Source organism: Calliopsis andreniformis, chromosome 9, assembly GCF_051401765.1.
Source record: "Calliopsis andreniformis isolate RMS-2024a chromosome 9, iyCalAndr_principal, whole genome shotgun sequence".
In the NCBI taxonomy this organism is placed as follows: domain Eukaryota; kingdom Metazoa; phylum Arthropoda; class Insecta; order Hymenoptera; family Andrenidae; genus Calliopsis; species Calliopsis andreniformis.
In genome coordinates, this window is record NC_135070.1 from 7,364,223 (window position 1) to 7,379,090 (window position 14,868).

Consider the following 14,868-nt stretch of genomic DNA (forward strand, 5'->3'; position numbering starts at 1 on the left):
ATTTCAGCCACGGTCTTCGTATTGAGGTTTTATGGATGTTAAGTGAGAACAATTAGGTAATTCGTGTCGATGAAATCGTTTTTAATTTGAAATTAAAAGAAGCATTTTATTTTAAAATTGACATTGAATGCTAGTGATATTTTTAGTCAATTTCTTATAGATTTGATTTATTCTCTATGGAAGAATTCTCTAATTGTAAGTTGAACTTGAAAGGAACACTCGCTCGAGGCTGCTTCCACGAAAGAATTATAATCGCTGATAACCTATTTGCAAGACCAATTAAATCAATATTAATTATCGATTTCTTAGCGGTCACGTAAAAATCGTCACCTAGAATAACTTATTTATACTTGCACTAACATTGACGTTAAGGTAGCCCATAACTAAAATGAGTCCAGGTGGTACGGAACAGGTTTCGAGTTTAATTACTAACGATTGCATTGATTAGTTCTATCATGATAACTTTGGTTCGCGATTTCTCGCAATAATCATTTTTACAAGTTTTCAGAGGCCACGGGAGTATTAATTAACAATCTGAGCATGCACATCACACCGAGCAGCTGGTGGTATCAATTAAAAATTAACTCGACTCGAATCATACAAGAGTGTAACATCGTTGGCAACGACTCGCAGATTTATATATTTGTTTCTCGTAAAGTCGACTCGTAATTTTTATGACCGACAAATTGATCGGCGATAATTACAGTGATGGGGTAATACATTCGTCCCTGTCGTTAGGTATACGCTGGTATACTAATATAATTCTCACTTGATCATTTTGTCTGTTCGCTAATGAATACACTTAGTGGACAACTAACAGTAGTGCCATTGAAAGCAGAGGAGAAGCTGTTAAGAGGCTAGAGAAATTGAATAATTTCGAGGTAATAGAATATTTTATAAACTGGATGAGCTAGTGGTAAGTGATTTTAACGGTGCATATTAATTTCTCGAGTTTCTGGTTCTAAATAGGTTAATTATGTAAAAATCACTTGTACCGTTCAATGAATGTTCAAGACTGTTAAAAATATTTCTAATAGTGAAATCCTGTGTTTATACCTTCCTATGTGGAATCGAATGCTAGTTCAGCAAATAGTGAAGTATTTTCGTGCGATTATTTGAAAACGCCGCATGTAGTTCCTCCATAACTTCCTCTAACCCACTTTTTGTATCCATTCCTACGATCCAATTCAAACGTTCAAACGTTGCGCTCTAAAATCTTTATTATAACATCCGTTCCGAATCTCATGTTATCAACAAAGTAGTACACCAATATTTTAATACAGACTTCTATCTAAAAATATAAAGTTTCTACCACAAGGAAAATCTCTGATTCGCAACCTCTTCAGATTTCATCTTTGTGATTATTACTAATAGTACTTCCTCCTTTCTCAAAAGCAAACCTTCACTATTTCCAAGTTTCCACTTTACAAGAATCCAGAGAGACATCGTTGATGACTGCTGGGATCACTTCGAGGATTTATTTGAGACGAGTGTGGGTGGATGCACAAATTATCCAAACCTCAACACTCGTTCGGTCCACCGAAAAAAATAAGAATCGAAGCCACGAGGGAAGGAACGAGCAACGTATTCCCAGGAGCGTGAGACAATTCATGGTTCCCGCTCGATGACAGCCCAACAGCCACGAACTGTTCCACTGAAAGATTTTCCTTCCTTTCGACAACCAAAACCGTGACTCTCACCCTTCCCGTTTCCCTTTCCTTCCGTGAATTCCCTGAAGGATTTTTCTGAACTTCCACGGAAACTGTGCCTTGAATAAAAAATGAAGGCAGAGTCCATGGCCAGGCAAGGTTTACAAATTGGGGCTGGAATTGTACAAGGATTGAAGTCACTTGCCAGATTCTTGTAGGAGGTCTCCTAGTGTGACACACAGTTTTAAGAACATAAGTCAACAGTCTGTAGAATATTAATAATATAATAATTGCAGTTGCTCTAAACACATTGTATTCTTAGAAAATTTGAAAATTTAAATATCTGAGCCTGAGTGTACTTCAAATATCTTCAAATCATTTCGAAAGAAGAGACACATAAAGCAACTCCAAACATCCAAAAATGCACTAAATCCTGTGACTAAGAGCATTTGACAAATTTTCAAAGTTAGTCAGACTAACACCACAATTTTTCTTTCAGAGTCAGTAAAATATTAAGTGTTCAACGACTGATCAGCGTCAGTCACTTCTGTCCAGAAGGGTAGAGGTCCATATTAACGCGATGATATAGAGTGACAACTGTTTTCATTATGCCAGAGCGTTTAGGCGTCCGCGCAGAAGTGCAGCGGAAGATGCATTCGCGTTCTTGCACGCTGCAGTTCACTGTCACGCGTCCCGAGGCATTGCCGCGTTACTATTTATACTGGCGGCTAATTCGTTCCTCCTGTAGGGCTGAATGGGAGGTCGAAAAGAAGGGATTTAAGGTGTTCTCGATCAGCGACAACGACGAACCGTCAACGTTGACGTACAGTGGCTTTATATCAGCTGCACGGGTCCCTCGACGTGTACTAATTAGCAGGATTCGCTGGTGCTGGTGAGAATCTTTTCTTTGAGAAAAGAGAAAGCTCATGGATGTCTCAAAGTAACTCGAAAGCCTTCCTTCGTTTTAAATAAATATTTTTCCTCTTTTCCTCACACTCTGTTACTGAATACAGTAGTGGTCAATTGATTTGTATTTGCTGAGACCAGTCAATTTATTCAAAAGAATATTGGAAAGGATATAGAGTTTCTAATGTCTCTATTTAGTGGGAATTTTGTTAAAAGTTTTTTTTGGACTAAGGAAGAATTAGGAAAAGGAAACACATTTTTGTCACCTTCCCTTTTTCTTTCTTGGACGACTTCTGAGAACAGCTGGAAGTCACAAACTTGCGGTCAAACAATACCAATGCTGCGAAGATATGTATCGAATAACACCTCAGTGGCAAGGAACGTCCCTTTGGCAATTTTTTAGGTCATCTTTCACCTAATTTATGTTTTCTAGGATATCCGGTCCCAGGGTCTTCTCCTTCGAATTCACGAATTCTTTGAAACATTTCGAGGTGGTTAAAATTATTGAGCACAACTTTGAATAAATTATTATATTCAAATTATTAATCTTTTGATTTGAAACATGAAATAGAATAATATAAGAAAATCATTTTTAATCGGTTATTCAAACTGAAAGAGAAGCAGTATAAAGAAATACTTTCTCATGCTTCAAGTCTCTGAAGGAAAATATTGTGGAGAGTATGAGTCGTCAGAAGGCGTCAAGCAAAAACGTGACTCGATTCATAATTTTTTAAAAAAGAAACATAAAACCAAACGCGCGGCAACGGATGAACGCGTTAACATCGAACCAGTGTCCGCAGAAAGGAATTGTTTTCTTCTCGATTCGTTGCGGACGTAATCGATTCTGCATGGCTCGTCGTAAATTTCACAGACGATTACAGAACAATCATAAACAAGTGAATGATTGTTTCGACAAGACAAATGTGACCAAACAGATGGAGGCATCGATAAAAGGAAGCCATAATTTATTATACAATAAATTGTATAACTATAATAATTTATTATACAATAAATTGTATAGCTATAATAATTTATAGTTATAATAATTTATAGTTATAGAGTTCAATCTTTAAAACCTATTGTCATCTGAGACCGCATTTAATTAGAACTTTTGTTAAATTAATATTAAAATAAAGGGTGAGAAAATGTTTTCAAGTTCGCTTCACTAAACAGGAAAATTGCTTAAAATCTAGTATTTCGACCAAAAATCATTCAATCACACTACAAGAATAGATTACAAAGCCATCGTGCAAGTTACAAAACCCATCAAATAAATCACAGCAGGGAAAACGAGTTGACTTAACTCCACTCCATTTCCCAGTGGCTCGAATTGCGCTAATGGTACACCTTCGATGAAATACGAGGCAAACAAACAAGCGATCCTGTGGCGTTTTAAAACGTCTGCTTGTACTTTGGATTAATGCTTCTATCAAGAATAGGGAGCATTAGAAAAATCCCTTTCCCCCTGGTGGGGCCATAAAGTCAATTCTTCAAGCGTTACGTGAAGTAATTTCTTTGTAAGCGAACGACCCAGGGAATGACAATTCTATTTTACGAGGAGCCCATAAATAATAAACATACGTTCTGAAGTAGTCCCTTCGAAATAGACATTCAAAATTTTTCAAACAAATTTTACTTCCCCTAAAGACGGAAAGAAATCGTAGGAATATATTTCCCTCTATCGTTCAAAGAACCTACATCATCTTAAAGAGAGGAAACATCGAACGAAACGATCCTCAAGAAACAAGTTACATCCATTTTCCTTCAAATGAGGTTTGCAATTACAGTCCTAAGAACATCCACAAATGTATACATTTCCTCGTGAACCATCGAGCTTTACAACCTCTAATACAGCACCTGCACGAGGCCCTCCACCTACCTCGCCGTCCCCAACGTTCCGTATCCTGTGCCTCATCCTCAAACGATCACAATTTTCCTCATGATTCATTCTCGATTACAGACCCAACGAGAGTTTTTCGCAACAGCCTAGCATTTCCCGATCCCCGCCCCGTCGTATGAACCGCGCAGAGACGGCGAGACCACGCAATTTGCGATACATCAGACGATTATCAATTATCTAAAACGTCCAAGGGTTGGTCGTCGAATTACCAGACTAGAACCGAAAGGTTCGTTAACGGCGACTGGAGGCGCCGTTTCCGCGGAAGTGCGCTCGCATCCTTCTATTAGAATCGCAAACACGAGGCTCCCTCGGCCAGACCCTGAGGGAATCTATCATTGAGACAGAAGCACATGAATTACAGGAGAATCCCGATCGCAACGTGTACTCTTGGGTGAACCAAAGCACGGGTTGCCACTCGATCCTGGGTTGTCTATCGGTGGCGATCGCACGAAAACGGCTGCTCACGATACGCTGCCGGCACGGTTACTGACTTCCGCGGTAATAACGGGAACGATCGGCAGTACAGTGTACTGATATGGTAGCCTGACAGCGAGGAAAATTATATTTTCAATGTGTCTGATTAATCTATTTCTGGTGTATTCAGAATACTACATTCTTGAAGGTTCTTTTCTAGAATTTTATTTGTACCTATATGAAAATTGTTTACATAGGATAATGTTCACGCAGAAGTGATCTCTACTGTTTCTAGATATTCATGGATTTTGTACGGGGATTTACAATATCAAAATTGGAAATAATTTAAAGAAATTTCGAATAAACTTACTGGGGAGTCAGGAATACGTGCAGTTAATTCTATAGTAAAATTGTTTCAGATTTTGGAGTAGAATTCATCAAACTAGAACGTCTTCTTAAAACTTTCAATTAATTTGTAATTTGGATAAGTAGTTCTTTGCTTTCTATAAAAATCAACTGCTACTTCTAGCATTATAATGTATTTTCAGAATATTCATTTCTCTTTCAATTAAATGATTTACTTTTTAACAGTATTTCAAGTTCAAATAAAAAATATTTAAAGAAAGATTTAATAACCAATAAGCTGACTTATCCTCGCTTTTAAAATGAAATATGATTTCTCGCGGTCAAACACTCTGCTGCGTTGCAGATGCTGCAACGTTGCAACCAGCAGGTAATTTCACAGACGCGCAACCCCTATTTTTCTTTCGTCCCTGAAAGCGTTTCTCCCGCCACCTGAACCACGTTTCGGACATGTGTTGCACGTGAATCGGCCACCGTTCCTGCTGCTCAGACACCCAACACCATGGAAACTCGTGCCTGCACCTCGTTCCGTGAACAGACGAACCAGGACGCCTCCCTTTTCCGTCCCTGACACTGTCTCTCCACTGCTGGTTATTTATAGGGAGAAACGATGACTGGATTTAATCGCAATGACTCGTGGACTTCGAGGATGACTATTATTAGGTCGCGGAGATTCTTTCGTAGGTTTGCTTGGTCGATGTTCCAAGCCGATGATAGTTGGCTGTTTGCTCTGAGTACTCTTCGTCTTTGTTGGTAAAAGGTGGAATAGTGTGGGAAAGTAGGGATGAGAATGTGGACAGATATCGAGGCACTTGCAGTTTGCAGTTATCGAAATGAGTTCTTAGGTAGATGCTACTAAAACGAAGCTTTTGTTTCATATTTTGAAAGTACCTAAGTACAATTTGTCATTTTATCATATTTTTGGGTTAAATGTTTGGTATTAACTCTTTGATAAGAGGAAACAGATGGGGTTTTTCTTTATAATTATTTTATAAGATCTCGAAAGAAATACAAGATTTCAAACGAAGTGTACTCGAATTTCTATGTTAAAGGAGGAGAGGAATCCCTGATTTCCACAATCACATTTCTCAAATATAGAATTTAAGAAATTGGAACATTATCGCCTCAAGCCACTTGTAACACCACAAAAATCGTTTCCAGAGAAACTAGTATAGACGAGTAAATTGGCACCTGAGATGGTACCTAATTTCACCTTTGTTGCCGCTACAAACTCCGATTTGGCTAAATAATAGAAGCACATGTAGCCTGACTTTACGATTGTTGCTAAGTTGCTTTATTTTCCTAGAATAAATTAGATAAGCTTTTCTTTCGTTTGTTAACTTACGTTTAAGTCGTACGTCTAAAAGCCTTACAAAATCTACGTCCATAAGACGTCTCAAAAACTTACGCTCTTGAGTGTTTTTAAGACATCCAAATAATGACATAAAACGTCCAAGCATAAAATGGACATAAAATAGATACCTTCAAAACTTCATGTGCTATCTAGATCCAATTCCATCCTTCCACCCCACCATTCCAAATATCACCCACTGACATAATACCCCCGAATCCACGCTCATTACCTTATCATTCCCAAGCCCCACCCACTCGATCACCTTAAACCCACCATGCACCCCGTCCCGATAAACTCGTTAACGAGCCACCGCTCGAGCATCCCCATTACGATATTTCCATATCCAATTACCTGCGTCACGACCAGCCATCGACGCGATCGACGACGTCTGAACCCGGACATCGCGTTCATCGCTTCTATAACCCACGCCCGAGCGACTTTCCCAGCGCGGCATTTCCATTTCCCATTACCGACGCGATAAATTCCGCGCCGCGGAACCGAGTGGCGCGAAAAGTTCGCGGGACGGTGCACGCACGTGCGCGCATACAAGAGCACGTAGGCACCGCGGCGCGAGGAAGGGACGCGGCTCTCCTAGACGCACGGGACAGAGTAGGAGCGACGCGGCAAGACGAACAGGGTGGAGTGGGGTCAAGTTTTGCCGGTGCAGCGCGATATGGTGGGGGGAGAACGGCCACGGGGGTTGGCGGAGGGAGGCCGTGGACGAGCGGTTATTTCGAGCGACGACTCTTCTGGCACTTCGCCCCGAGCTTTCCTCGAGCGCATCCTCTCGCCTCGAAGCCGCGTAGTTGTGTCGGTGTCGCGACGGCAGTCACAGAGTCAGTCAGTCAGTCTGTCGTGCGGTAGCAACCTTGCTTCAAGGGTGCCTTGCCCCGCGAGCCACCGCGAAGTTTGAGCGTTACGAAAGGGGGTGGTTCGGGTCGCCCATCGTGGGGGAGCCTCGTCGAGGTTTCTCAGTTCTCGATGACAGTGATAAACCTATGATCAGTGAGCTGGTCGGATGTCAGTGACGGGGACCATTGACTCTGGGGGTTGAAACAGGTGCGTCGGTTGTGTTCGTTACCAAGGGACACGTGTACGCTTGATCAGCCGCGGGAATTGTGCGACAGGGGACTGTCAGTGCGCACCAGTTCCACAGAGGGATTTTGTAATAACAGCATTGTTGGGAGGAGGATGGGACGAGTGAGAAAAGAAGAGGATTTATAACGGCGCTCAGCTCGCCTGAAATAACAGGAGGAATGCGAGCGCGGTGAATCAGCTTCCTCCGAGAGAGAGTGAATTTCCTGACAGCGGCCACGCGATCCTGGATCGACGACGCACGGATACGGAGTTCTTTTTTCCCTCGAGGGCGGTATCGAGCTGCAACTCGCTGGAGCCGAGGAGCGACTGTGGCCACGCGCAGGGAGAGGGATTGAGAAAAGCCAGAACCGCCAGAAACTCGACAGGGACCAAAGGGGGCTTTTCAAGACGTCCAAGAGCTTTTCTCGGAAAAGAGATCGCGACTGGTGAGTAGACCGCTGTGCTCTGTGTCTCGTTGCTTTGCTACGCCGCGAATAGCGACGCGGATCGACGCCGATTCGCGGAAACGTCCCTCTGGCAGAATTTGCGAAGCTCCCTGATCGCTGGGAGGAAATGTTTGTTTGCGAACCGGCGCGTGTTGCGCGATTTGCCGCGCGCAATCAAATGCACGTTCTGTGCAGAGGAGAGTGTTACTTTTGGGCGATGCTTCTGACGAAATCGTATTTGCGATTTAGTTTGAAGAGTTTCATGTGAAGTTTTATTACGTTGACTTTGAGGCGGTATTGAAAGTAGGAACTTTTGGAGGATGTTTGTGTTAGAAGGAATTGTTATGGAAAACGCAACGCTTGTGTTATTGAAGTTTGACATTTTAGTCTCTTTTCTTCTTGGAAATAGATCAGTTCTAGATTTTGTATAAATGAGGTAGAGAGGGTTTAGTTTTCATAATATCATACTTCGATAACTTGAGGAATGCTTGAAATGTGTATTACACTTTTCCTGTTTTTTTTTTCATATTTTTTAAACAATTTTAGTCGTCGATAGATTTAAAAATAGTTCAAATACGGTTTGAGTTCATTTTGTCCACACTAAACATTCCATACACACTAAGCCAATATATTCGTATTTCACACTAATATTTTAACGAATAAAATTGTTTTGTCTGAGGTAGAAGACATTGTGCGTAACGAGTTGACTTGTCGGCCCTGGTTAACAGGCTGAAAAAGAATGTTTGTGTACTATGTTAATATGATCAAATTGAACTCAATAACAGCAAGTTGTCACGAGGAAATTAAATTCCAATGTCAAGGACGTGGTCTTTCGTTTATGAAGTTGAAATATTCAATTAAAAGAGTCATCGATGCACGAAAAACGCGTTTCCGGTCCAGAGCTGCGCGCTTCCGGTGGTTCGGACGCGCAATTTCTTCCTCGTAATGTGGCGCAAATATGGGACGAAAATTCGTGCGTCACTTCGAGAGCGAAATATAGGCTGGTCAAACGTGATTTAATCTCGAATATTAACGTTGTCAGTCAGTTAATTAAAATGTGTACGAACACCATTAAATGTCAACCTCGGTCTGCTACAAATGACAAATTATAACATACATAGTAGGTATATGAGAGAACCAATCAGGAATTACTTTGTTGCTCCTGATTTTAATCATGTACAGCCCACGGGCATTTTTGACGCTGAATAATTCATATCAGGATTTTTGAGACAACAGAATTTTTTACATTGCGTAAATATTCAATTTTTTCATTTTTTTTGTGCACTTCTTAAGGTAATTGACACCTTCATTGCTAACGACCTAATATTACGTCATATTTAAGTATGTATTATTATCCGCTATGGGTAAATTCATATACATAATTAAAGATGTTCTTTCTAGTCGAGCTATAGATTCTAGAATCTAAGACATTTTATTAAGCCGAAGAAAAATCGAAATTGTTTGGATAGTTTCTAACTTTATAGGGAACGATATTTATTATTATTTGTGATACTACAAATCGTACAAAATAATAAGACATGGAAGAAAACAAAAAGATTTTCCGAACAAATTCCACAGTGTTCTCTCACAGACAATAGTCTGCAATTATATATATTTTTCTAAATTATATCTTGATTGATGCCGTCTATATTACGTTCTCGCCTCCACAAAAAAAAGCGCGCAACAAAGTAACGAGATATCAAGGAATTACTGATATATTAATGTATTTAATAAATTAGTATTACCAATAATTAAAACGTATTAAAAAGCAATTGAAAATTGGACTTCGACTCGTAAAACAGAAGTTACGAAGAATTGAAAGCGATAATGAGATACATGACGATATTATGAAACACATCCATTTAAATCGATTTTATTAATATGTCGTCATGTGACTTTTTTTAAATATGTTATTAATTTTTCGACAATACATACTTTATCGCGTACAGAGATTTGCGAACAATGATAACAATGACTGTGTAAGTATTATTCGTCATTGATCTTACTCTAGATATAGAATTCGCAAGGCAGCATGTCAACCGTGATACTCTATAATCAACGACGAGATCTGGCAGTTTAATTGGAACAATGAACCGTTCACTCATTGACGTTGAATTAGTTTAACATTGTCGCGGATCTCGATCAGCTATGCATTGTTTCTCTAACTCATCACATTGTTTAGATACACGTAAATAGTTAGATATTTATTTCGAAATTTTAAATGAATATCGTAACGACAAAGGGGCATTAATAATTTAGAAATATCAGAGCATTGACAAATATGTCAAGGTTTGCACAGTTTTTAGACTTATCAGTAAAGTGGAATACAAAAAAGTACAGGGACCAAAGTTAGTCTAGGACTAACATTGAAGCTATTACTGTCACAATTTTGAAGGCATTGATACTATCAGCTCAACGTCAGTTTAAGTTGTCATTTGATCCTGTCACGGATGTCTGCCACAACTTCAATTGGTCAGCTGATCAATTAAAGAATTGAAGAGGGAGGCCCAGACGATATTTAGGTGTTAGCCACCCTCTGCTGATGTTGCCGAGATGTAGAATATTGAATCAGTCTTAAATTCTTCTGCTATCTATCTAGTAATCACCAACTATCAACTTAATAAAAAGAACAGTAAAGTACCTAGTAACATTCTTCTTAAATTGCAAAAAGTCCCATCATTATAGCAGTTACTCTAAAGAAGTTTATGCAGAATTCCTCCAGATCAAGCAGAAGAAGTTTTTAAAAAGTGCTTAATTAAAATTTTACTAATCTATATAACGATATCTATATATTACAAAGATCCTCGGAAGAAATTCCACTTGGGACCCCTTGAAAAAAAATATAATCCAATATTCTTCGCTTCTCAGTAGTTTCAGATAAACCGAAGCGTTAGCGAAACGACAATTAATTTATGTAATTAATTTCCAAGTCGTAAAGATTGGAACGTGCGATAAAATCTCGTCTGTAAGAGCGACGCGAAGAAGATTTCGGTAGCCGGGTCATTTGCATAGAAAGTACAGCGAAATTACCTCAATTCTCGTCGTTTAGTCGGCTTGTTGGTCTGAACGTTCGACAAGAGAAAGAGGGGAAACGGTTAGAGAAAAAGAGGGCGGGAGGAAAGATGGGGAAGGCGAGGGAAGGATAATTTATTCCGGCTTTATTTAATCTCTTCCCTTGCGTCTCGACGACGCGACTTGCTAAGCTCTTTTAATCCAGATTCTAGATCGAGAGGGTCGAACGTGCGCGTGGAGAAGCAGAAATTTGTTTATTCTAATCCCTTCATACGCATCGAATTCGATTTATTTTTCACCAGTGGAAATACCGGGCTGTGTCGAAAACAGTGCGCCAGTAAATTTCAACTGGATCTCTGGCTTCTCGAAATTGGAGCAATCCCATAGGGAAGGAACGTAGTTGGCGGATCTGGTTGACAGTTTTAAAATTTTCAGGTCTGACGAAATCGTCTGGCTGAGTGAATTAAAATGTGAGAGTAGCTGTTACATGTCTTCTCAGTTTTTAATAGATAATAAATTTAGTATGCTCCTTTTTAGACCAAGCTACTATCAACGAAAATGCAAGTATGTAGAGGGTAATTCTAAGGCTTGCTGGATTTTTTGAAAATATTTATAATTTAGTAAGAACTAAGATCTAGGATCTAGGAACCATGAAAGAGCAAACAAAGTTGTATCTGACCGATTCTTATTTAAATAATTACACAATTACGGGAAGAGAAGCTTACAAACCCTTTATACAATTTTGATTTAAAAATCCATGATTACTCTGAAACACCTGAACCTCTCATCTACCAATTACTTCACACCATCGTGCTTGTATCGAAACATCATCCGCACGAGTCCTGGAATAAAATTTTATTACGCCAAATGGGGCGTAATTACCATGCACCGCTCTCATTCTCGCGCATTATGCATCATACACATCACAATGTTAAAGGTCGATGAGAGCCTTGAGAGCCATAAACCGCCTCGAAATTGCAACCGGAAGTCACTACGATATTCCAGTTCTCTTAAACATTAAAAAATCGAAATCGGAAGCCTCGACGTCTTGCGCTAAATACTTAAATAAAAAGTGGGCGCGAGGCGAAATCTTTTTTCCCCTGCAAACAAATTTACCAAATTTGCCCATGTAAAAAGCAACGTGAAAAACATTTTCCAGCAGTTCTCTTGTGTTCCCTCATCCCAAGCAGCCTAGTATCCTTCATAGAAGTGTCCTTGAGATGTCACAGAGGGTTTCGCGACTGCTAAACGGGAATCGCGATGGCGTGAATGCGCAGCTTCCGGTGTTTACACGAGCGGGAGCGGGAACGGGCCGCGCAAATGATAATATACACGCGGGATGGATTGCGCGTACGTTTCTCAGTGGCCGCGGCAGCGATCGCGTGGATCGTGGGCTTCGTTACTTCCGGTAATGGTATGCCGCAGAGACGTGCCCTGCTTCGCAGATTAAAGACGCGCAGCCCGTCTTCCCTGTAAATAAGGAGGGTAACCAGCACGAAAACATAAATCATGAGTATAATGAAGTGGACTCTTTTTCTTGCTCTTTTGTTTGCGGAGATGAGATTATCCTAGCATGTAATTTCTAGCCGCACTTTTTCCTCGATAAAAACCATCCTCTTAATGACGACAGCGAATCGTTCTTGAATTTACTGTTTTATTCCCCGGACGCCGGAAATGGGATTTTGTTTTTGACGATAGGTCACTGAATGAAACATTAAAATTGAACATTCTGCGAGGATACGCGATGCTCGACGGGGAACTTTGACCTCGGTGCGCGTCATCGTTGAAATTTAATATTTTGATGGGAGCAGCTGGGCGGATTGGATGTTTGCATAGTTCGACTGAATCGTGTTATGGGTTATTCCCGAATTTTGGAATACGAATTTGGCACGAGGAAAGAAATTTGTGTTGCGTGAAATTATTTTATAGGTACTGTTCCTCTTTAATATTACTTTTAAAACAAAAGTACTTAAGATCAGGAATCTTCCATTTCCAAGTTTCAATTTAAATTCTGAATTTTTAGAGCCAGCTATTTTTTGCCTACATTCATTTAGAAGGCAACAGAGGACTCTTGAAACTCACACTTTGAATACCAAAGAAAATAATCTCAAGAATACTCTACTGTACAGACGCGTATCTCTTCATCTCAAACTCTTTGAAATCATTTCCCTCCGTTCATTCCAAGTGGAAGCAACCGTGTGAAGCTAAGAAGACGTAACAGCAAAAACACACTCGACTCCTAGATCCTTAGCGAGAAAAAGCTGCAAAGAAAATAACGAAAACCAGAATGATAGAACTATCGAATCTCTGTTCTGGAGCGTCGTAGTGTCTCTGGAATCGTATGTTCCTCTAAACTCGCGGGAATGATGATCAACGCGCGATGCACAGTGGAACGCATTGTGTCACAGTCAACTTTAATCCTAGTCATGCTGAACGAAAAACAGCAACACTGCAGGAGTCTGATTTTGCACTTGATAGAAAGAGTACGCAGCATTGTGTATCTCTGTCTATCCAGTACAAAATTACAGTAGAGTACAAAAACTCTCACAATATTGCTGTTTTTCCTTCAGCATGGCTAGTACAATGGCTCCAGGATAGTTGACCGAAATTTCTCTACGATAGTTAGCTGTCGTTATCCCTACCACTTCTTGAAAGTGACTTCGCTAAGTGCCTTCAGCGAGACGAATTTAAAGTAAATAAGCGTGATCTCCCTGAACGAGACCCTTTATTCATTATATCATATATCGATATCACATTGGTACTCATTTTTTATTATTCTATCCATTTACCCATTCCAAGATAGTTGGCCAGATCTGGTCCCGAACCATGGCCAACAAACACAGAACCAATGTACTAGAATCGACTGTGATTGTGTGCCTTCCTTCGAGCTTCTTCGTCTTCTTAATCCTCTTCTGGTTCGAAGACGAATCTCTCTGTCCGCCTTCTGGGGGCATCCATTTCATGAACGGGAGCCTAGTCGAGGAGGACAGTCAAGGGACAGAGCGACGAGATATCGTGGCCGTGAAAGGGAAAGGGAGAAGAGGGGCGGTAAGTAAGCCTCGTAAGAAACGAGCTACGATTTATTTGACAGATCGCGCCGACCACGGGCGCTAGAGTGGTTTATTTTATAAGACCAGATTGCCGGCCTCACTTCGTCGGAATAGAATAATGAACGTTTCTATCCCTCCTTTGACCCCGCGCGCCACCCTTCACCCCGCCGCGATCACTCCTTCCTTCTGGCCTTCGTCTCGAAAGTCGAGTGCAGTTAAGGACCACTTTTCGTTGCCCAGGCTGCACTAGAGGATGCTTAGGTCCACCGTGTCCATTCCTCTACGACAAGGTGGCCTTCCGTGGGAAGAAGCCGCTTTGGAACAATGGAAACACGAGTTCGTGATTCTGGGACACGTGGAGGACGATTTTTGGGAGGTGTGAATTCTTTTCGAGTGGTTTCTTGAACAATAGACCTAGGTTCTGTAATATGGGAAGAAGCTTTGTCAAGGTTCTATAGTAAAAAAAGGATTCTATGTTCTATGGGAGAAAAATTCTTCCTTCTGAGAAGAGTACTCTAAAATCTCAGTAACTGATCCAGTGATCAACTGATCATCTACAGGTTAGTTGTATAAATATTCTAGAATTTGTTGTAGCTTTATAAAAATCTTTCGATTACTCACTTAATTAACCCTCTTCTATGCATTTCCATATCCTATATGAGGAACTGAGGAGAAAAGTGGATTAAGTCACATTTTT

General features: G+C 40.4%; 1 protein-coding gene across 1 annotated transcript in view; it reads left to right on the top strand.

Moving 5' to 3' along the window:
- Positions 1-7,973: 7,973 nt before the first annotated feature.
- The window catches only part of LOC143183244 (fibroblast growth factor receptor homolog 1), a 63,537-nt gene continuing 56,642 nt past the window's right edge, over positions 7,974-14,868 (top strand). The window contains exon 1 of the mRNA XM_076384753.1: positions 7,974-8,109. The gene's annotated coding sequence lies outside the window, so the exon portion shown is untranslated. The remainder of the gene's footprint in view (positions 8,110-14,868) is intronic.